The following is a 23,346-nucleotide window of genomic DNA, read 5'->3' as shown; positions in this document are numbered from 1 at the left end:
ACAGTGAACACTTCCATGAAAATTTGGTAAAAAACAAGGATGTGTAATTCACAAAGAAGAAGTTTAAATGATCTTTAAACATTTTAAAGTGTATTGTCTTAATATATTGTCGTTCATGTCTGAAGAAATGAAAATTAAGACTGTATGTGCTTCTAGTACTCAGTGATGGTGAAGGTGGTGGCCGGAGACATTTCTATACTCTTGGTGTGGGTATACATTGGTATAACATTTATGGTGGGACATGCAGCAATATGCATATAAGTTCTTTAAAACTGAATGTCTTGGGCTTCCCTGGTGGCACAGTGGTTAAGAATCTGCCTGTCAGTGCAGAGGACACAGGTTTGAGCCCTGGTCCGGGAAGATCCCACATGCCGTGGAGCAACTAAGCCCGTGCGCCACAACTACTGAGCCTGCGCTTTAGAGCCTGTGAGCCACAACTACTGAGCCCACGTGCCACAACTACTGAAGCCCGCACGGCTAGAGCCTGTGCTCTGCAACAAGAGAAGCCACCGCAATGAGAAGCCTGCACACCGCAACGAAGAGGAGCCCCCACTCGCTGCAACTAGAGAAAACCCTCACTCAGCAACGAAGACCCAATGCAGCCAAAAATAAATAAATAAATAAAATAAATTAAAAGAAAAAGTAGTGAATGTCTTTTGACATAACAAACCTAACTCTAGAAGTTTATCCTGACGAAGTAACCGGTAAGTGTGCAAAGATGTGTGCATAAAGGTATCAATGCTGAGGCTTGTTGACAATGATGGAAAATTGGGAGCAGCATAAATGCTCATCAGTAGGGACTGGTTAAATCAGTTATGGTACATACCTATTCTGGAACTATATCGTCATTAAAAATACGGTGGGTGTACACGTGTTCACGGAGGAAGGTAGCCGCCATGTACTTTTAAGTGAGAGAAGCACTTAACAAAACAGCATGAGCCTATTTTTGCATTAAAATCATATTTGCATTGAATATGCCTGTAAGAAGAATACTAGGTGTTAACAGTAAAGTGTTTTTCCCCCTGAGTAAAAGAAGTACAGGTGAATTTTACTCTCCCTCATGCCTCTCCATAATATTTAGACTTTAGAATGCATTATCCGTAAGTGAATTTAATATTTATGTGTTAATTTTATATTCATGAAAAACATGGAGCCATTTCCAAAAATGATGTATTTCCAAAATTACACACACATATACATACATACATGCATATATATACATACATATATGTGTGTGTGTGGTATATGTGTATCTTTCTACCTATCTATCAGCAGTCTACAAGGGTATAGTCTGTAATCCAGTTAGTGGTTATCCCTAGAATTTAAGGTCATGGGTGACTTTTACTTTCTTTCTTATGCTTATTTAAAGATTTTTATAAAAAGATTGTATCACTTATAATAAGAAATGAAAAATTAGCTTTTATACTCCAGTGTGCTTGCCTAACCTAGTTTTCCACCCACTCTTTAAACTGTGCTTTGCATCTGTTTCACGTGGAGGTCCTTTGGTTAGCATTTCTTTCTCCATCTCCATCTTTCTTCTTGCCTTCTTATTTAAATAATCACTATCATGTGTTGAAGAGCTGTGTGCTTTACCAAATTAGGGGCATTTATTCTGACTTTCACATTTGTTATCCAACGGTGTATTTTCGCTTTATTCGTCTGTTTGTCATTTTTCCCCCTTAAGTTTGACCTTTACATGAGACATTTCCAAGCATAGTGTTTGTCATCTACCATTATGCTTTTGATTCATCTATTAAATGGTAATGTGTCCTCCAGAAACACTGCTATTACATTAAGTCGTTCCATAGTTGCTCTTAGGAAGAGCTTTGGGGTTATTGAATTTACCAGGCAGGTAGGATATGCAAAAAGAGAAATGCATGGGAAGCTTCCAGCAGGCCGAGGCTCTTCCATGTGTCTGACAAATCTCATTCATCCCTTTAGGGCCCTAAATTACATACACATCACCTCCTCTGTCACACCAACTTGACTCCTCAGGGTAAGCTGGTGATAACTTCTCCCATGTGTTTTTTATGGGCCTTATTAAATTTTATCGTAAGTAGTTGTTGATGGCTATCATCCCATTAGACTTCCAGGTAGGAAACGTGGTAGCCATCCACCAAGATGGCCCCCAGTGATCCTCACCTCCTGGTATTCACGCCTTTGAAAATAGATTACTACGGAAGTGATGGTTTGTCATGTCCAAGATTAGGTTATAAGTGACTGAGGTTTCCATGTTAGGCTCTTTCTCTTGGACCACTCATTCTATGGAAAGCCAGCTGCCGGGCTGGGAAAATAGGCAACGGATGGAGAGAGACTCAGTCCCGTGGCAGCAGCTAATAAAAAACGGGGCTGGCAACAACCATTTGAGTGAGTTTAGAAGCAGATCTTCCCCTTGTTGAGCCTTCAGCTGTTACAGACTCTGCCCATCAGCTTGATTGCAACTCACGGGAGACCCTGAGCTGAAACCAATCCGTCTAAATTTAGGCTCCCAATTTCTGACCCTCAGAAAGCATGGGAGACAATAGACGCTTATTGTTTTAATCAGGGTGGCTTATTACACAGCAATAGGTAACTAATGAGATTTTGGTAGTAGAAGTGGGGTGCTGATGTAACGAAACACTAAAATGTGGTAGTGGCCTTGAATCTTGGCAGTGTGCAGTGGAAAAAGCTGTAAGGACTTTGAGGAACAGGTTAATAAAAGCTTAACGTACCTTGAATATACTGTCTATAGAAGTTTGGACTTTGAGGAGGCTGCCAGTGAAGGCTTACAGGAAAATAATACTGGGAACTGGAAAAGGGAGAGTCTGTTATGTGGTGGCAAAATATTTAGCAATCCTCATCGCGGTGCGCGGGCCTCTCACCATCGCGGCCTCTCCTGTTGCGGAGCACAGGCTCCAGACGCGCAGGCTCAGTAGTTGTGGCTCACGGGCCTAGTTGCTCCACGGCATGTGGGATCTTCCCAGACCAGGGCTCGAACCCGTGTCCCCTGCATTGGCAGGCAGACTCTCAACCACTGCACCACCAGGGAAGCCCCCAGTTAAGGAGATTTCTAACCGAGGTGTTGAAAGTGCCTTCTGTTTTTTTCCTGTTGCTTATAGTAAAATTTCAGGACGAGAGAAGCTGAAGGCAGAAGCAGTCAGCAAAAAAGAGCCAGGACTAGCTGTTTTTGAAGATTTGCAGCAAGAAATGGCTTCTAAGCAAAGATCAAATTTGGGCCACTTTTAGGAAAACAAGCTCCAAACGTGAAGCCAAGGGTGTGACTGTAAAATCTTAATTCTTAAGATCTCACAAAATCTAAGATGGTGTCTCAGAGTACCAAGCAGCCAGCCAAAGAGCCCTCTAAAGAGATTAAGGGTTTGTCTTCACAGATCCACTTGATCAAACAAGAGCGCTTCTTGGAGGCTCAAGGACATGGTACCCCAGCAAAAGCCCAGGGTGAGGAAGGACCGAATGCACAGGGATTGGTGGGTGGGGCTTTTGTCTAATGGAGTGAATCCTAAAAGGAGTCACAGAAGACCTTCAGAGTTTTTAAGAGTCATACCTGGAGAGGCGCCATCAGCTTGAAATGAAAGGAACATAGAACAAAATGAAGAGAGGTCTTTGGACCCCCAGGTATCAACAAGTAGGAGGCAAGCTGAGGAAATTACTCCTCTGCAAATGCGTTTTACCCTTCATGAAAATGGAAGGATGATGGAGAGACCAAAACCAGGAGCCCGGAGGGTGGCGTTAAGGGTCACAGAGAACTTTCTCAGACCTCACCTCTAGACCAAATCAAGGAACATCTGCTCGGCAGGATTTTAGAATTGCTACCCCTACGTGCTCCTCATTACCCACTTTGTGAGCAGGAGTGTTTATAGCAGTTATCCTTTGCTTGTCCCACCATTGTGTGTTGAGTGTGTGTCGCTTGAGTGACAGGTGTCTACAGATTGAGAGGAGCCGTACATCAGGGACTATACTGAAGAAGTCTCATCTGTACTTAGACATGATCTAGATGACAAGCGTCTAGATGTGGAACTGATGCTGTGATGGGATGAGACTTTTAGGGACCGTGGGAGGGGTTAGTGTATGTTGCATGTAGGAGGGATGTGGATCATTGGGAGCCAGAGGGTAGGCTGTGGTAGGCACCCTCCAAGACAGCCCACCATGACCCCTGACTCTTGGCATCCCCTCCTCTTCCCACATTGTACTAGAGTTGGTCTTTGTGACCAGCAGTGGAAGTGATGGTATGTCACTTTGAGATTAGTGTATTAGAGACTGTGGCTTCCATTTGGGGCATGTTCTTGATCTCTTACTCTCTTGGATGACTTGCCGTGGGGGAATGCCAGCTGCCATATGTTGAGGATGTGCAGGCAGCCACGTGGAGAGCCCTGCACAGGGAAGAACTTCCAGCCTGTAGCTGCGTGCGAGAGCTTTCTTATGAGCATACCTCTAGCTCTAGTCAAGGCTTCAGATGAGGGAGCCCGAGCTGACACCTTGACTACAACCTCATGGGACACTGAATAGAAAAGAATTCACATAGCAGGCCTGAAACTGCCATCCTTAGAAAGTCCTGCTTGCAAGATTGGCTCTTGGCTGGCATCTGGGAGCTTGGATTTAGGGAGCGTTCTCACCATTCTCTAACTGACGGTGAGAATGGTTGACTGTCCCTAAACTGTGCAAACAGTATTTTTATCATGAACACCTGCTTCTATCTGGAAGTCTGGAATTTTGGTATGTGCTAGACAGAGGGTGGGTATGTGAACAGCCACCAGTAAAAACCTCGGGCACTGAGTCTCTGATGAGCTTCCCTGGTAGAGAACATTTCACAAATTGTAGTCACAATACGATGCTGGGGAATTAAGCCTGTCCTGTGTGACTTGGTAGGGAGAGGACTCTGGGCAGCTTGTGCCTGGTTTCCTACGGACTTCACTCCAGGCACCCTTTGCTGATTTTGCTGTAATAAATCAGAGCCATAAGTAATACCCTACGTGAGTCCTGTGCATCATTCTAGTGGTCACTGACCCTGGGGGACCCCCAACACAGAGACCCTGAGCCAGAGCCACCTCTTCTGAAACTGTGAGATAACAGTTGTTTTTTGTTTTTTTTTTAAAACCCAATCAAGATTTGTCCATTGCATTCAATTGTTATATCTTTTACCCAACTCTTTTTTTTTTTTTTAATTTATTTATTTATGGCTGTGTTGGGTCTTCGTTTCTGTGCGAGGGCTTTCTCTAGTTGTGGCAAGCGGGGGCCACTCTTCATCGCGGTGCGCGGGCCTCTCACTGTCGCGGCCTCTCTTGTTGTGGAGCACAGGCTCCAGACGCGCAGGCTCAGCAACTGTGGCTCACGGGCCCAGTTGCTCCGCGGCATGTGGGATCTTCCCAGACCAGGGCTCGAACCCGTGTTCCCTGCATTGGCAGGCAGACTCTCAACCACTGCGCCACCAGGGAAGCCCTAACAGTTGTTTTGTTATTTTAAGCCACTGAGTTTTAGAGTAGTTTTAATCCACAGAGCCGTAGATAAACTAATACAGAAAGCGAGTCATTTCTCTCTCCCCAGCATTTAGCTTAGTGTCTGGAACATAGATGTTAAAGAAATATTTGTTGAGTGACTTGATATTTGTACCTTTGAAGAATTTTATAGCCCATCTGGCTGTTTTGCGGGAAATTGCGATCCTGGGTCGGTATAAGGAAGCAGGCTTCCTTTCCTGTTCCTTTGTCTGGAAGAACCAGTCCCAGAGGCAGCCGCCTGCCTTACAGTTGTCACTTCTGCCATCTTCCTTTCTGGATGAGGTCCACGTGTATGAGAAGTAGTGTGTGGCCATCAGACCATGCTTCGTCTCTGTTCCTCACTTCTTAGGTCCCCTGATTTTTTTTTCTCTCTCCTATGCCTTGGTGGTGATAACTATTCTTACCATTGAAATAAAACCTTCCTTCTGAAAAATTAATTAACAAATGTTTCAGGGCCTTATAAGATACTAACATTTCTCTTGCCTCTTTATCATATTATTGCCTCCACAGAAGTTGAGACAAATGAACTTTTCTTGTTTCACATTGTCCCCTCCTCTGCACAGTATCTCAAAATAGACTTATATACGAAGATAGCAACCATAGCTTTGATGTGGGAGAGAAACCTAAAATATATACTAGAAGTAGACTTCCTTGAGGAGTTATTTACAGTTTCTTAGAGAAGTATTTTAATCAAAGGGTGTTTCTGTTCTCGTGTGTGGGTATCTGTGCGTGCACACACACACACACACACACACAAACACACACATACACACACAGCCATACTGATTCCTGTGGTAATTATCAGAACGTTTCCCTCTCTTCAAATCTGCTTCAGTCTTAGCAGATGACCTTGATTCCTGTTTTCCTGATAATTTCAAGGTGATCTCATAGGATCTCTCTCATTTGATCTCCTTTCCACCTAATTAGAAAACTTTCCTCCTCTTTTATCAAAAACTCGTCTATCCTTCTTTCAAAAGGTCCCCTCTCCAGCCCGTCCTCCCTCTTCTTGAACGTGTCATCTGTTTTTCTGCTTTTCATGCCTGCATTTCTTCCTCTTTCTACCGGTTTCTGTAAGGATGCTCAGGTTTCTCCAACACTAAATAGAACAGCCGTCCTTTTCCTTAGACTTGCTTTCTCTCGGAGCTGGACTTCTGTGCGTTTCCTTTACTCTCCTGCCACGCTTATGATCAGTCCCTTGAGCTGGCAGCCTTCAACTTCCTCATCACCCATCCCCTGCTTCCCACTTAAAACACTCTGAAATGCCCTCCAAGGTATTTTAGTGACCAAGTCTGTTAACCCTCCACCCCCCCCCCCCACCCCACGCAGATTGTTGACCTTTCTAAAGTATTTTTTTTATTGCTTTACAGTTGTGAGCTTCTGTCATCTTCCTTTTTGGATGAGGTCCATGTGTATAAGAATTAGTGTGTGGCCATCAGGTTTTACCTCCATCTTTTCTGTCTCAGAGGCAGCTTTGTGAGTGGTAAAGAGCTTGGACCACAATTTGAATTGTGACTCAACCATTTACCAGCTGTGTGACTTTGGGCAGGTTTGTGAACCTGGAAATGTCTCATTTACCCTCATCTGTAAATTGAGGATAAAAGTAATACCCACATGGCTGTATCGTTGTGAAGACTAAATGAGTTAGTACGTGGGAAATACTTAACAGTGCCTGGCATAGAGTAAGCAAACAAGAAACTTTAGCCTTTATTGCCAGTCGAGTCCCTTGTCGAGTAAGCGAAGTTAATCATCAAATAGCTCCTGTAAAATGAAGCGTGGATACGTTCTTCAGTAAGATGAATTATGTATTAAAGACTCTGTTTTACCAGTTTTAATGGCCAGGAGCCATGAACACGGCAATCTCAATGTGTGGGAGTTTATAGGGATAGTGTGTAATCTCGCACATTTAAAAGGTGAGTCGGAGCCCTTTTGTAGGCAGATTCCTACAGCGACAAATGAGGGGAGAATTAAAGCCTTCTTAGAAGAAATTTGTCATTGGTTTTGTGAACAGCATACTTAATTTACCCCACACTTGATGAGGGCAGGGACGCGGCTGTTTCAGGTCACCATTTGTATACCAGTCCCGCACTCGGCCATGGAAGGCACTCAATAAATACTCATGAACTAAATACACATTTGTGAACAAACATGTCTATGCTTTGTTGAATGTAAGTTGTACACATAATGCAGGCTTTGTGTGATGAACTGACGATGGACAAGGGAACTCTTGTCCACAGAGTGGGATGGGGGCTTGCAGCCTTTTCTTCTGATTTCTTGAGGGTGAGCAGCTTCAGAAACCATGCAGGCAACGTTTGCTGCTTGGGCATCCCTCCCTCTAAGCCGATCAGGTTCTCTGATTCCTCTGCCTTTCCCTCGTGGTGCCCTGTCCTTATCGCAGCTGCTGGATCCGATCTCACTGTGAAAATAGTGTTTCCTTTCTACTGACCCGTGGGGTTCAGTGTTTGATTAACAGGTTTCCGATTTTCTGAGCCAAACACCTAGGTAAATCCCCCCGGATGCTGCGAGGATCTGCAGTAATTTACAACCACTGCATGAGCCCTGTGTTGAATGGCACGCTCTTTGTAAGGGTGGGGTGTCATTTTTAATGCTGGTTCCAACATCGCTCCTAGCTGTGCGGCGTGTTGGCTCCCATACTAGATGACATTGACAGTCAGGAGAGGAGTGACTTTAGTTGCCGCTGCTGAATTAAAGAAAAATCAGATTTACAGTATAAGTGGATTTTGCTCTCTTCAAACTAGTGACCTTGGGATAGATGTAATCCTTCGATGCTTCCATTGATGTTGCTATTGCCCCAAACATTTCTGGAATCCTTCTTTTTAAGTTGTCTTCTGAGCCTGTGGCATATTCTTGGGAATATTTTCAAGTCTGACAAATATTCATTCTTTGTAGGAGGCTTTGATTTTTGGAAAAAGGAAAGAGTCGCTGGCATTGGGTCCAGCAGCTGAGGTGGGTGATGGAGCCAGGGAGCACTGGTCCTGTCCAACGCAACGTAGGATTTTAGACGTCTTTTCATTATGTCCTAAGACTGGTATCTTTTTTGTTCTGAACAGTGTTTCTTTTAAAAATAATGTTTCAAATTATAAACATATCAAGCCTATAGAACACTATGGGACTCTGTATGACAGACAGGTGTATTTCCGGCACTGATGTTTAAATGGATGCTAACGTTTTTTTTCCCCAAGCGAATTAGTTTGTGAAATGAAGACTATGGTGTGAGCTTAAGCTTAAACGATGCAGGTTAAACATTAACCAGCTCAGACCACAAACCAGATGTGAAGATGATCCCAGCTGTGCCTGGGTCAGTGTTGCACTGGAAGAAAGGAATCCAGGTGACTGAGTTTGCATTCTCTGGCTCAGCAGGGAGTTGTTTTTTTTTTTTTTTTAAGACCTGTATGCCTCCCAAACAAGCTGGGCATAAATTTAATTCTTCATTAATATACGGGCAAAAAACTCAATTATATAGAATTATATAGAAATTATATAGAAAATTTTAGATATTCATATTTGTGATCGGATGCTATTTGCTCTATTCGTTGGCATGTGTTCTTCTTTCTCCCAAAAAATACATTTTAGGTATTCCTAAAACCCTACCCTGCCCCATGCCCATCTGCACCCACCCTCCCTCTGTAGTCACACCTCTGCCAATCCCAGATGTGTCTAGGCCTTTTGGAGGGAGTGTTTTAAAATGGACATGAATTGTATTATACTGTATGTTTCCCTCCGACATTTTTTTTTTTTTTTGGAGATTTATCCATGTCGATTTGTTTAACTGCTCTATAGTATTTCACCTTCAGAATTGTTTTGGCCATACCAGGCTCTTTACACTTTAAAATATATTTCAGGAATGTGGAGCCCTGTTTTGCTTTGTTGGAATTACTCAGACGTTTTACAGACACATTATGAAAATTTGTCTTCTTATGATAATGGGTCTTCTCACCCACAAACATGTTATACTGTGTTTATTTAGTTGTTTTTTTAATGTCCTTCAATAGAACTTCCCAATTTTTAGTATACTTTTCTTACATATCTTTATTGAGGGAATTCATAAGTATCCCGTACCCTATATTTCTGTTGCTTTTTTTTTTTTTTTAACTGCACCAAAGGCGTATCCTAGCTTTATTAAAGAGCCCGCGCCGCAGTCAGTATAAAAACACAAGAACTCCCATCAGTTTAATAATAATAACCCCCCCACAAAATGGAAAACTGTGGGGGCAGGGAAGAGGCCCCTGGGCCAGGGGCATGGGGAGCCAAGCTCATGGCAGCAGGCCTGGCTGCAGGGCCCCCCGGTATTGCTGTTGCTACGAGGTTGGGGGTCAGCGATTGTCCTGTGGGAGCCATCGTTCACCTGGGTCGAGGACCCTTACTTCTGGGGTGTGCTCAGCTTCTGCATGCCCCGGATCTTGCCCAGCAGGCCAGAGATGAAGGCCTCAGTAGGTTTGTACAGTCCACCAGCGGCTCCTTGACCCTGGCAGCTCGGGTATCATCGCCCTCCACGTCCAGGAGTTATCCACATCAGTCTCCAGCTCCGGGATCTCCTCTTCCTGGCAGTCGTAGAGGCGAATGAGCTGCTCCAGGATCCACTCCTCCAGGTTGAGGCGCTTCCATAGCTCCTTGCGTTCCTACTCGACCGTGACCTTGCCTTGGCGCCTCATTGGGCCCTCATCCTCCGTGCTGCTCGGGCCCTCGCCTGCGGCCCCAAGGGGTCTCTGAAAGTAGACGCTGGTCCCTGGGCTGCCACTGCCCGGTCCAGGGGGCGGAGCCGCCAACGCCGCGCCCCCCGCGGGGCCGCTGTCTGCCCTGACGGCCGCTGGGGCCACGTGCGTGCGTCGGTCCCCTCCCTGTGCCGCCACCTCCGGGAGGGCCGCCGGCTGGCTATGGGCTGCTGGCTCGGCTTAGCCGGTGAGCTCGGCTCAGCCTGGCTCCTCGGAGAGGGCGGCGGAGGGGGCGCCTGGGGGCAGCTGCAGCATGCGGAGCCCCCGGCCGGCCCTGGCCTGGTCGCGCCCCCTGTGTTTGTACTGTTAATGGCATCTTTTTATTATGTTTTCCTGTTGTTGCTAGTGCATAGGAACATTACTTGTTTTTGTATATCTTGCTGAACTCTCATTTATTTTCATGGTTTATCTGTAGATAGTCTTGCATTTCCTATGCATATGGATATATAACTTTTTGATGACAGATTTTTTTTTTAAGTTTGTGTGACTAAAGGAAAACCGTTTTTCTACTGACAACACATGTGTGGATTTCCCACATATTTCAATTTTCTGTGGACCAACTGGACGGCCTACAATTTAATTCAATTCTGGCGTTATCGACCTGGAGTTAGCACAGACCCCTCAAGACCGCCCCCTCTTCAGATGCCAGTTCCAAGTCTGGGCTTCCCATGCTTTTGACTAGTAGGTTCCCATGACCCCCTCCTGAGTTCAATAATTTGCTAGAATGGTGCGCAGATCTCAGGAAACACTGTACTTACTATCGCTGGTTTATTATAGGGATACAACTTAGGAACAGCCAAATGGAAGAGATGTATAGGGCAAGATATGGGGGGAGGGGTACACGGGGCTTCCATGCCCTCTCCAGGCACGCCACCCTCACAGCACCTCCACGTGGTCACCTACCCAGAAGCTCTCCAAACCCTGTCCTTTATGGTTTTTATGGAGGTTTCATTACATAGGCATGATTGATTAAATTATTGGCCATTGGTGATTGAACTCAATCTCCAGCCCCTCTCCCCTCTCCTCTGGTAACCAGCTTCATCTGCCAGGAGTCACCTCATTAGCATAAATTCACCTGTGGTTAAAAGGGACTTATTATGAATAGCAAAAGACACTCCTCTCACCCCTATCACTCAGGAAATTCCAGGGGTTTTAGGAGCTCTGTGCTAGGAACCCGGGATGACGACCAGATACATGTATTTTATTATATCACAGTAACTTTCACTTATTTTTCTTGAATTAATGTATTGGCTTGGACTTCCACTCTAATACCTGTTTTTGTAAATGAAGTTTTATTGAAACACAGCCACACTCTTATTGTCTCTGGTTCCTTTTGCATTACAACAGCAGAGTTGACTACTTGGAACAGAGACTTTCTAGTTTGCAAAGTCTAAAGTATTTGCCATCAGGCCCGTTACAGAAAGTTTGTGAACCCCCTCAACACAGTGTTGAACACAGGAAGTGATAGTAACCTTTCTTGTCTCATTACTGACTTTAAAAGGAGAGCTTATAGTGCTGTGCCATTAAGAGTGACGCTATCCATAGGCTGGTTAGCGTGTGCCCTTTATTGGGTTAAGAAAATGTCTTTCTAGTCTTAGATTTGTAAGAAAGGTTTTCTTGTTTGCCGAATTTTGTTATTTTTAAGAAATCATAAATTAATGTTGAGTTTTATCGAATGTGTTTTTGGCATCTGAGATTGGTTTTTCTCTCCTTTTAAACATACCTAATTATGTTCTCTTTCAGAGTTTTCTATTATTTCCAGTTCTTAGGGCTGGAATCCTCCGGTTCACTGTGCTTTTATCACCTGTGAGCTTCCTGGGTCTGACTTTTCTAATTGTCTGTAGCATGGCTTGTGGGAGTTATGCTCTCATTTTTCCCATGCCCATCGTTGGCCCAGGACCAATTTTTATGCTTATTTCTTAGGTTAGGCATTTCCAGACTGTAGCCTAAATTTGTACCCCAAATGCTCCAGAGGCAGAGGTATGAGGTTCAAATTTTGCAGGAAGCTTTCAGTTCTCCTCCCCTGAAGCCAGAGATGGACAAGCTAGCTGAGCTCGTAGGGAAATACTTTTCAGCCCATTTTTCCTGGGGTCGCAGCTCTTTGCAGGGCCTCGCTTTGGACAGCACCCTCCTCTCTCGGGCAGGACTCACGGGCTTTGCCTCCTGTTCCCATGTGCTAGTTGACACCTACACCCTTACTTCCCCTGGATCAATGCTTATTCTATTCCTTCCTCTGCCCTGTGGTCCCCCTCAGCCCCAGGAGTGGCTGCCCGGTTGATTCCTCTGCTTATTTCTGGTTTTCAGTTGAGGCTTTGTTTCTGGCACCTGGTAATTTCCTATTCTTTATTGCAGGTTCAAGTATGCATTTATAAAATTATTGTATCTGATATTTCTAGGTGCTTATAGCAGGAATGTTTGAAAGTGTATGTCATCTTAGCTCAACATCTTGCTGAAATGAGAGATCGCCATTTAAATGCAATTTCAGGATTCAACACCCCAAAGCAAAACAAAACCCAGTAAAACAAAAAGCAAAACCGCAAATCGGATCCCTAAACGAACTATCCATGAACCAGGCAGCATGCAAAGTCCTCTGATATTAGCTCATGTAATTCTTATGAAGACCCCGTAACTCTTTGCCAATGGAGAACTTGAGTAACTGACCTAGCAGTTTGTCAGGGGCAGAGCCAGGCAAGGAACTCAGCTTTATCTGACATTCCCTCCTCTTAAGTGGTCTGAACATCAGTAACACTAAGTATGAAGTGTGCCCGTTCTCAAGGTGACTAATGTGAAGGTCAATGCTATTTTCCATCTCATATTCCTAATATATTTACACAACTGTCTCACCTGGTAATCCAGAATAGAATCGTGATTGTGTTTGTCTATGAGAATTTGCAGTTTTGGGTGAGTTTAAATTAAAGAAAAATCTGAAAAGCAGTTGCCTAGGGGCTATTAATAGTTGCAAAAAGGAGCATGAGTACACTTCCTTCTGAGCACAGTAGAGCTCCAGGGAATTAATAGGGACCCACTGTTTTCCATGTTGACTTTCGAGAAATGTACCTTACTCCCAGTCTGCTGAAACATGTTTTAAGGATGTACTGTCATGCATGTAGCTTCTGAAAGGCCACAGACAAGTGAATTTTTATATCCCCTCTTGGTTCATTTGCTCATCCTCTGAAATCAAGGCCTCTGCAAAGATGGAGTCAGTGGTCATTATAGTTTGTGTTAGGAGTTGCAGGTGGCTGACATTTTAGTCTCAGTTAATGGCTGAGGATGGACCCCAGGGCACTTCACCTTGTTCACAGTCTAATTTAGCAGCACAATCTTAATTTGAGTTGAAAAGTAGCCTTAGGGATTTTTGCTTGGTGCTTGCACGAGCATTCTGGAACACTGTATGTTACCTGATGCTACCTGAGAGGAGGTGCTTGGGCAGTCACGGCTTCTCTGAGCCCTCATCTACATGGGGGAGGTTGAGAAGTGGCAGAAGTTCTATTCTACCAGCAGCATAGACCTGTCTCATTATGAAGTTGTGTTAATGGCTTTGCCAAGAACTTTCTCCGTGCACAGTAGACATATTTGCCGGAGGAGCTGATCTTGCAGTCCCTGTATATCTGGAGCAGTCAGTTATGAATCTGCTAATTAGCTTGATGTTTGGTCTCCCAGCTAAGTGAGCTCTTGTGAACTCTGCCAGAATCTGGATTTCCAAATGATCTGACGAGAGGAAAGGGAAAGATTGGGCCAAAGAGGCCATTACAAGTTAATTTCATATAATCAGAAGTTTACTCAGCCCTAGCGCCTGCCTTTTCTGTTGCCACAAAATACCCATTCTTCCCCTTTCATAGCTGCTGACCCATCCGTGGGTGAACTGGTTTTGCCTCCCTTTTTTTGTTTTCAGTATTAGCGCTTGAAAAAGCCTCTGGCCACATGGTGCAAGGTGTGGCCTCCCCAGGGGCACATCTCACCTCTCTTCCCTGCCTTAAAAGGAGGCCCAAATTTCTAATCTTGGAGAGTCTGTGAATTCTTCCTTTTCCCGGTGAGTACGTGGGAGTGTTCCAAGGTTCAGCACTTCCCATCTGCCTTTCTCTTTACAATTTTTTGAGATATTCACCAATAAATGCTAATATTTACTGAACATGTTTTATATGCGAGACACTTTTGAAAGCACTTTAATAACAACACTAATATTACTGAGCATCTACTGTGTGCCAGGCACTGCCCTAGGCACCAAGGATGTGGAACAAGCAAAACAAAGGTCGTCCCTCCTGGAGCACATGTTTTATTAGGCAGACAGCCAGACAGTACAACCCATCAGTAAACAAACATATACTATGTCAGCACACACGTGCTCTGAAGGAGAAGTGGGGGGAGGTGACAGTGCGTGTAGGAGCTGGCCAGGGAAAGCCTCTCTGATGGGGGGAAAATAGAGTCTCCAAGGTAATGAAGGAATAAGCCCACTGGGCCTCAGATCTCCTCCTCCCCAGGTCTTGCTGACTCAGACAGAGCCAGTGGCATGGGGAGCCCCTCCCTCCCTTCTCTGCTCTCTGCTCATGGCACCACGTTCTCCCAGACCCCAGCCTCTAGGCCTGAGTCCCCACCCTTCCCTCCTCTTTCCTCATCCAATCGCCAGACCTCATTGACTTTCTTTGGAAATCTCTGTGGCATCCCTTCCACTGCCTTTGTGGAAAGGAAACCCCTGCCAGCTGAGCCCTTTGCCGGTCCGTTTTAGAATGACTGTAACCGCCTCCTAAGTGTTCTCTCTGGGCTGCTAGCCTCTCTTCTCACCAATCTGTCACCGCCCAAGTGCTGGCACATACATGCCATCGTTTGAGTGCTTATTCCAAGAGGGGCACTGGATCCCCATAGGAGCTTTATTATTATTATTATCATCACCATTTTACAGATGAGGGAACAGACTCCATCAAGGTCACTCACTGATCCAATAAGTGGTTAAATCAGAATTTGAACTCAGGTCCCACTGAATCCACAGGCCTCTTCTAGCCAGGAGCCCAAGCTGCCTCTACCCTGCCCTTGTGTGTATCAAGACCCTGCTTTGATCGCTCCTTTGCTTAGAAATCTTTCATGCTTCCCATCATCTGCGGGGGAAAGTCCAACCATTTTGAAATAGTTTTCAAAGCCTTTCATAACTGGACCACGCTTCACCTGTCTCCCCGTCTTACATCTGAGTTCTCTCCTGTGACAACCTCTGCCGGGCACACACAGATGTGTCCCGTTGGCAAACACGGCTACACCTGTGCTCACAGGTGGGTGCTTTTTCACTCCCTCTGTGTTAACTCACTCTCCACGCCCCAGCTCAGACTGCATCCTCTCTTATCTTCATTTGTGTCCGTCTTTACCGCCAGCCTCCACCTAGTTAGGAGGAGTGTCCTGCCTGTCCTAAGCCAATCCTGATGTCATAGGATGCACTGGGCCATCCTTTGAGCGCCTGTAGCTCTCTTAGTTCTGATCCCCAACTGGCCATTCCCGTTGATTTCCTTAGTACTTTCCCACATGTGATCCTAAAATATTGAGAAAACTTATATGTCCAAAATGAGTATAACTTTCTAAGTAAGAGTCTTGGAAGATACATACTTATTTCACTAAACCTTCTCAGAGTTCAAAACACATTTGGAGGAGCCCCCTTTGCTAAACTGCCTTCCAGCTACCCAAGAAAGCCAATTTCCTTCTTCAATAACTGCGGCTCATTTTTGGACCCACGATGACACAAATCCAGTTCACTCACCCATCTGGATCATCAGTAGGGACTCCATTTAAAGTTAGACAATTTTCCTAAATCAAATCCATCCTCAAGAGATTAAAGGTAGATATTCACTAGAATGTGCTCTGGGAAATTCTGAAGTAAGAGTTCTGAAAACGTTGGTTTAAAATGTCAGGGGCTGAAACTAGGAGAAAAGCAGGACTGGAATGTTCCTCTTATTTCTTAATTCATTGTCCCTCACTTACCTGCTTCTTAGTGGAAGAAAAGACAGAAACGGAAGCATGGGAAGGAAAAGGGGAACTAATCAGAGGCAGCTGGAATCACGGGAAGCAGTTAAAACTCACAAAAAAGAAAATGAAGAAAGTTTTCTCCTGAATCCAAGCCTTCCTTACGGGAGGATGGAGCAGGAAATTTCATTTTGAAAATGGAATGAGAGCTGGTCCGGTGCAATTGGAAAGATGGGTATAGAGGCAGGAGGAATGAGGTAGAAAGACCTAGGGACCCTGGAGCAAAGGAATGCCATTTATTTGCAAGTAATTCTCCAGAGGTAAGGGAGGGGATGGCATAGAGGGGGAGGCTGGGGACTAGAGGGCTTGGTCCAAGCTGGATCAAGACCTTGGTCTTCTTCACTCTTCTGATTACGTGCAACTCCTCTACTCAGCAGTTGTGTCGACAATGAGCTCGCTGAGAGCTGCCACTGAATTTTATTCTATACACTATGTACATCCAGCATTTAGCACTTGTCTGGCCCCTAGTAAGGACTCAATACATATATATATATTTTTTAACATCTTTATTGGAGTATAATTGCTTTACAATGGTGTGTTAGTTTCTGCTTTATAACAAAGTGAATCAGTTATACATATGTTCCCATATCTCTTCCTTCTTACATCTCCCTCCCTCCCACCCTCCCTATCCCACCCCTCTAGGTGGTCACAAAGCACAGAGCTGATCTCCCTGTGCTATGCGGTTGCTTCCCACTAGCTATTTTACGTTTAGTAGTGTATATATTTGCTGAGTGAAAAAATACAAAGTACTTTGTTGCTGGAAGAGGTTAAGGCTAATTCTGTGCTGTCATTTCTGGTAGCGGCCACCAGGTGGTGCCTTCCTAAGAGCTGGAGCAAATGAGATCTTGAATTTTGGGTGGAAGGCTTCAGAGAAGCCTTAGGTCTCACCCAGAAGGAACCCTCACCCGAGTGCGTGCCCTCCAGCAATTCATCACACTTTCTTATTCCTCTGTTGAATGTGCCTGCAGAGTTCAGACAAGTGGCTAGAACCAACTTTCTTTACTTGGAGTCAGTTTCACAGGAGGCCCACAAAAACCTTTCAGGTTTCATTTACGGCTAAACTTTGGAATGTGAGACCAGTTCCGCCCCAGTCCTGTGCTCTGTCACGTGGGTTCCCATTGTTCCCAATGACCCATTCTTCAGGAGAATGTCTACTCCCATGGATCCTGTATTTTCTCTGAAATTCTCCCCCAAAGTCATTTATGGCTTCACACCCAGCTCTGGCAGCCTGTGGGTTGAAGTGCGCGGCACCCCTGCCTACTTTAAGCTGCTGCCTGATGAGTCCCTACGCTGTGCCTGTGGTTTATAGGTTCACATTCTCAGAACAGTTCCACAAGATGGGCAGAAAGCAGAATAGCAGCTCAGAAGGCTTAGGCAGCCTTCCCAGAGTGACACAGCCAGTCCATGGGAGAGAGGACTCAAGCCCAGGGCCAGCTGCCCACAGGCCTTGCTGGGATTCTTTTTTTTTTTTTTTTCCACACACACACACACACACACACACACACTGTATTTTATTTTTACAAGAGATAAATAAACTGACACCAAGCATTGTAAATGGATGACCACAACAAAAGCAACAATGATTGCAATTACCAAACACACTAATACTATGTCATAATATTGACATTCAGTCCAGTAATCCTCCACTGTAACAGGTCCTTTACTTTGCAGTGAAAATTGATTTGTATATTTTTTGCCTCTGAGTCCTTGTGGGATTTTTTTTTTTTTTAATTCAAACAGAAAGTCACAAAAATTATAATCATCCTCATCAGTTCACTCAGGCCTTGCTGGGGTTCTTATTGCATTTCACATAGAGTGAGTGCAGTTTCATGTATCTGTATGTCTGAGGTCCAGGGACAGTAACGATAATAATAACGATTATTGTTTTAATAACGATAAAGCAAAATCCACATCCTGTGAAGCCAAGTCTTATAGGAGTATAGTTGACCATCAGTGTGAGCAGAAACACTCAGCTGTGGTCAGTTTTTAGACAGTGCCAAAGGAAAAAATACTCAGCCTCCTTTGTGCCCATAAACCTAATTAAAGGTACTAGAGATTTTGATTGGCAAGAGCTGGGGATGGAGGTGCTGAGTGAGATTGTATGTGTCCTTGTGTGTGTGTGTGTGTGTGTGTGTGTGTGTGTGTGTGTGTGTGAGAGAGAGAGAGAGAGAGAGAGAGAGAGAGAGAGAGAGAGAGAGAGCATGTTAAATCCTATGAAGACCTAGAAAATGATCATTTTTGCCAGGACTGGACTTGGGCAAAGCAACAGAATACAAGGACTTCATGTCTGAGTGCCCCCTTCAAAACGTACCTGTCCTGTGTCTCACTGTCTCAGGTTTCTGCTATGCAAGTTGCAATGAATTGTACAAGGTTAATCAAATAAATAGATCAATATAATGCACTTGCTAAATAGTGTTTCTTTTGGGAGAAGATGATTTAACTCAGTTAACCATCTCCAGGCATGGGGGATGTTAATGTTGGGAATATCAGGAGTGATTGGCCTGTGGGGTCGGGGTGGGTGGGGTGGGAAGAAGGGAGGTGGAAATCCAGATCACAGTGGGGACCGAGGTGAAGGGCGGGCTGGAGGAAAGGGGAGATGGGAGGATGTGGAGTCAGGAGCGCCTCCTGAAGTCTCTTATCTCAGACCTTAGTCTATGCCTTTTCATAGGGCTGCACCTGATCATCCTGGGCTTTATGGTCTTGAATGTCTTCTTTGAGCCTTTCAGAAATTTTCCACGTAGTAATATACATGATTTATGCTTTTAAACACTTAACATGCTAGAAACTGGGCATTGTTTCCATAATCCTCACAGGAGACTTGGGAGATACTGTTATTCTTTCCTCCCACCCTTCTTTCAACTAATGAAATGGAGATTCAGGAAGGCCATAAGCTAGGTAATGTTAGAGCCAAAATTCAAAGCCAGGACTGTGTGATTATAAAGCCATGCACTTAACAGCTATCTTGTGCTGTGAGAATAAAGTGGCAAATCTTAAAATAAAAGCACCCATTATCAGTAATCTGGCAACCCCCCGCCCCAAACCATTGATTGATTTATTCAACATGAATGTGCCAGGTGTAGCAGATATGGGGGATACAGGATGAATGAAACAGGCAAACCTAATTGAATGGAGTTTACCTTCAGAGAATAATAGAATAAAAGTTCTCTCAAACTTAGGAAAAGCCTGATTGTTCCGTAGCTATGGTAACAGGTAGCCAGCGGAACCAATTTTAAATCTGTTCGCTTGGTCTGCACCAACTTGTCTTAGTGAAAGCTGGTTTTAAAACCAACCAGTGTTGGCTCCCCAGTTCTGAAAGTCAGCCAGTCAGGGATGGACGCTCTCCAGAAAACCTGTCAATCAACATCAGCCTTACCTGAGCACCCACCTGTTGTCAGCCCAGGAGTGACTCTGAACATCCGCGAATCACAGCGCTCCGCACTTTCCAAAGCCCTCTAGGAGATCAGTCACCTGTTCTGCTTGTAGAGACCTTTCGGCCAGCACAGCTCTTCCGTATTATCTGAGCAATAAATTCAGCCTTGTAGTTCGATTTCAGACCCTGAGTAGTGTTCTCATTGCCCTTTGACAAAACAGACAAGTACACACATGTCAGGTAGTGTCTGGCTACAGAGAAAATAGCACAGGTAAGAGGAGCATGACAGGATGGAAAGCTCAGGAGAACCTGTTTGTTGGGGGAAGGTTTGTGGAGAGACTGGAATGATGTGAGAGGGGTCCAGGCATGTGCAGATCTAGACCTAGAGCTTTTAAGGGGCCCTGAGGAAGAGAGGTTGCCCTGTGTTTTGAGAAGGAGAAGAGGAGGCTGATTCTCCAGGGCTTTGGGAGTTTGGATTTTGCTCCAAATGCAGTGGGAAAGCAGGAAACTACCCAGGAATGGACCACGTCCTCTGCTTTAAAAAGGATGTGCACATGTTTGCACATGTGTATACACACTCATGTTCTGAAATTAGGTCCGAAGATCCTTTAGGTCTATCACAGTGTTTATGACCTTGAGCATGTGAATCAGGATGCCCTCCACTGTGTGCTGCTGCCCCTGCCCACACTTTCCCATTGTGAGTCCCAGAAATGGGGTGATTTCTCTACCACTGATGGGGTCCAGTGACAGGCAATCAGTGATATAAAAAGTACAGGTCGGGGGCTTCCCTGGTGGCGCAGTGGTTGAGAGTCTGCCTGCTAATGCAGGGGACGCGGGTTCGCGCCCTGGTCTGGGAGGATCCCACATGCCGCGGAGCAACTAGGCCCGTGAGCCACAACTACTGAGCCTGCGCGTCTGGAGCCTGTGCTCCGCAACAAGAGAGGCCACGACAGTGAGAGGCCCGTGCACCACGATGAAGGGTGGCCCCCACTTGCCGCAACTGGAGAAAGCCCTCACAGAGACGAAGACCCAACACAGCCAAAAACGAATAAATAAATAAATTAAAAAAAAAAAAAGTACAGGTCTAAGAGATGATTCACTTCATTGTAAAGCTGCTCTATTGTGTCAGGTACAGAGTCTGGGGAGGCTGTGGCCAGAGTAAGGACCCAAACTGCTGTGAAACCTGCCCAAGTCCAAGTTGGGGTTGGTCTACTCCTAAATACGTTAGCCAATTGTTTTTCTTAGTCCTTACATGTAAAGCTCGATGTCTGTTTCTCAAGCAGGATTTATCCTGATCACCATTCTTACAGAGGGGATAGATGCCCATAAAAGACTGACATATGCTCTGTTTTTATTCCTCTTACACAGTTGTTGCTTCAGTGAGATCACCTGACCATCTTCTGCTGGGAGTGTTTCTGTTAATTCGTGAAGCCTGATTTCAATTGCTGTAGGAGATGAATGTCACACGCACTCATTGTTTTTGTTTGAGAACTGCCGCTGCCCTGGGGGACTGCGTGCCGGTGCTGCTGGCTTTTGCTGACGAGGCCATTGGATTTACACTGCTGTGGGAGGACAAGGCCAGCCTGGCAGTTTTGTGGGGCTGGGTAGGCTGCTCTTTCATTCCTGGCTGCTTTGCTCTTCCAAAAGCATTAACTCCAATTCAGGTGGAAATCATTCTCCTTTTCATCAGCCCCAACTTCTGAACCCATTCCTTCAGCCATACCTCCAGACTGCTTGGACACTTGGGGATGTGTTTTGCTTATTCACATTTGAATTGCAGTCTGGTTTGTGGATACTCCCTCACTAGATTGGCAGTTGTTTGCAGAATTCCTGAGTACCAGTTACACTGAGTAGCAGGAAATAAAAAGACAAGCAAGGAACTAGTAGAGCCCAGAGCATAGCCCTTTATCATTCTTCCTTCTTAGCTAATACATCTTATAGTTATCTCTGAAAGGAGAATTTATTTAAACATACTAAATACTGTGGATAGTGACTTATGTTTGTTATCATAATAACATTGCTAATGCTACATTTCAAGGTGCGGTGAATAAACCTTTGGAGAAATATCCTCATAATATGGTTTCAAAGGACATGCATCCTTCTGGAACACATTGCTAAGGTAGCGTTGTTGTTTAAATTAGCACAGAGAGATCCTATTCTAAGGCTGTGTTTGTGCTCCATTGTAATATGTCTGTAATGGATATGGAGGTCTTACGTGTGATTCAGTGTGGGTAGCTGAACTAGCTAAAGAAGACTTAATGTTTGTTTGGCTTTGTGGCTCTGGTGAAATTCTCAGACGGTATAGTTGAAAAATCAACACGGGTTGACTCGCTCTCTTCTCATTGTTGCTTTTGGTCTTCTAGTGAATCAAAAAACAGGTACTCTTCTTGAAGTCTTTCTGCCAGTTCCTCATTTATAGGTCCTGTTGTAATTGAAATACGGCCTAAATGGTTGGAGTCATTAAAAGTAGAATCCCCGGACTTCCCTGGTGGTGCAGTGATTATGAATCCGCCTCCCAATGCAGGGGACATGGGTTCGAGCCCTGGTCCGGGAGGATGCCACATGCCGTGGAGCAACTAAGCCCGTGCACCACAACTACTGAGCCTGCGTTCTAGAACCCACGAGCCACAACTACTGAGCCCACATGCCACAACTACTGAAGCCCACGCGCCTAGAGCCCATGCTCCACAACAAGAGAAGCCCACCCACTGCAATGAAGAGTAGCCCCGTGCACTGCAACTAGAGAAAGCCCGCGTGCAGCAACGGAGACCCAACGCAGCCAAAAGATAAAAATAAATTAATTAATAAATTAAAAAAAAAACAGGCTGAATTTAGTCCACAAGTCATGTTTAAAAAAAAAAAGTGGAATCCCTATGACATATGAGCCAGTTTCTAGCATCGTACTGGCTCTTGATGTTGGGGTTCCATTGATAAGTTAGTCAGGATTATAATTTGTTAAGAATCTCCTGTCATTGGGAATAATCAACAGTGGATGGACAACGTGTTGGATATGGACATTGCTTGCAAGTCGCAGTGTGCTTGTAAACATTATTAAGTGTCATCTGTAGCAGGAACCAGTTTTTCATCATCCCTCTTGCAGTGATTACTAGCTGGGTCTCTATCATGGAGACCTACAGTATAGTTTCAAATGCAGCAGCAGCTGCATAATCCTTGTCACCCAAAGACTATAGGTCTTGCCAGAAGTTGTATAATAGTGGCCTTGCTGATTACTGATATACATTCACCTTGTCACTTGGCCATGTGAGAAAACTGAAGCCATCATTGTATTTTGATGTATATCAGACTCTGTGTCTTCTGAATGTAATTCAACTCCTGGATTTCTTGGTTATGGAGGTATCAAGATCACCTGATGCTCACTGATGTGAACTACTGTGAAAGTTCCTGAGGCTTATTCTGCTGGGTTTCTAAAGTTTCGTCCTTACAGAGAGGCCCATCCTCTTGCACAGTCTGCATCCAGCACCCATAAGTGCTCTCTTTTGCTGCAGGCTCAGAAACTGAACCAAACCGCGGATGTGGTGGGAAATGTGTTTCCTAGTTCCTGCTAACTAGTGGTATGATGTGATAAGTAAGCTCCAATGCATTGCCTCATGGAAGGGTCCCCCAACTTCATGTGATGAAAAACACTCCTCTCTCTTTCTTTGGATAGAGAGAGGGGCTTTGGATTTGAAAAGAATGATGTTCTTGGGCCTCAAGATGGGGAGAAGGTGGTCAAGTGTTTTATTCTTTCTGTGATGAG

The 23,346-nt window shown here is 44.8% G+C and overlaps 1 protein-coding gene, 2 long non-coding RNA genes and 1 pseudogene across 4 annotated transcripts in view; 2 read left to right on the top strand and 2 right to left on the bottom strand.

The window, feature by feature from the left end:
* Positions 1–16,862, bottom strand: part of LOC309655987 — a 32,975-nt gene extending 16,113 nt beyond the window's left edge. Inside the window, exon 1 of the long non-coding RNA XR_014261108.1 lies at positions 16,702–16,862. This is a non-coding gene — a long non-coding RNA (uncharacterized lncRNA). The remainder of the gene's footprint in view (positions 1–16,701) is intronic.
* The window catches only part of RGS6 (regulator of G protein signaling 6), a 588,332-nt gene that overhangs the window by 91,612 nt on the left and 473,374 nt on the right, over positions 1–23,346 (top strand). The gene's annotated exons all lie outside the window — the stretch shown is intronic.
* Positions 324–2,706, top strand: LOC309655993. The gene is made up of 2 exons (XR_014261114.1): positions 324–2,367; positions 2,401–2,706. It is a non-coding gene; the product is annotated as an uncharacterized lncRNA (long non-coding RNA).
* On the bottom strand, positions 6,823–15,960 carry LOC309655606 (protein phosphatase 1 regulatory subunit 14B pseudogene; annotated as a pseudogene). The gene is made up of 2 exons: positions 15,957–15,960; positions 6,823–10,398 (listed from the first exon to the last, which is right to left on the bottom strand). The product of its transcript is annotated as a protein phosphatase 1 regulatory subunit 14B pseudogene (transcript).

Source organism: Balaenoptera physalus, assembly GCF_965194825.1.
Source record: "Balaenoptera physalus genome assembly, chromosome: 2".
NCBI classification, from domain to species: domain Eukaryota; kingdom Metazoa; phylum Chordata; class Mammalia; order Artiodactyla; family Balaenopteridae; genus Balaenoptera; species Balaenoptera physalus.
Note: the sequence above shows the minus strand (reverse complement) of the source record. Positions and strands in the feature narration are given on the sequence as shown.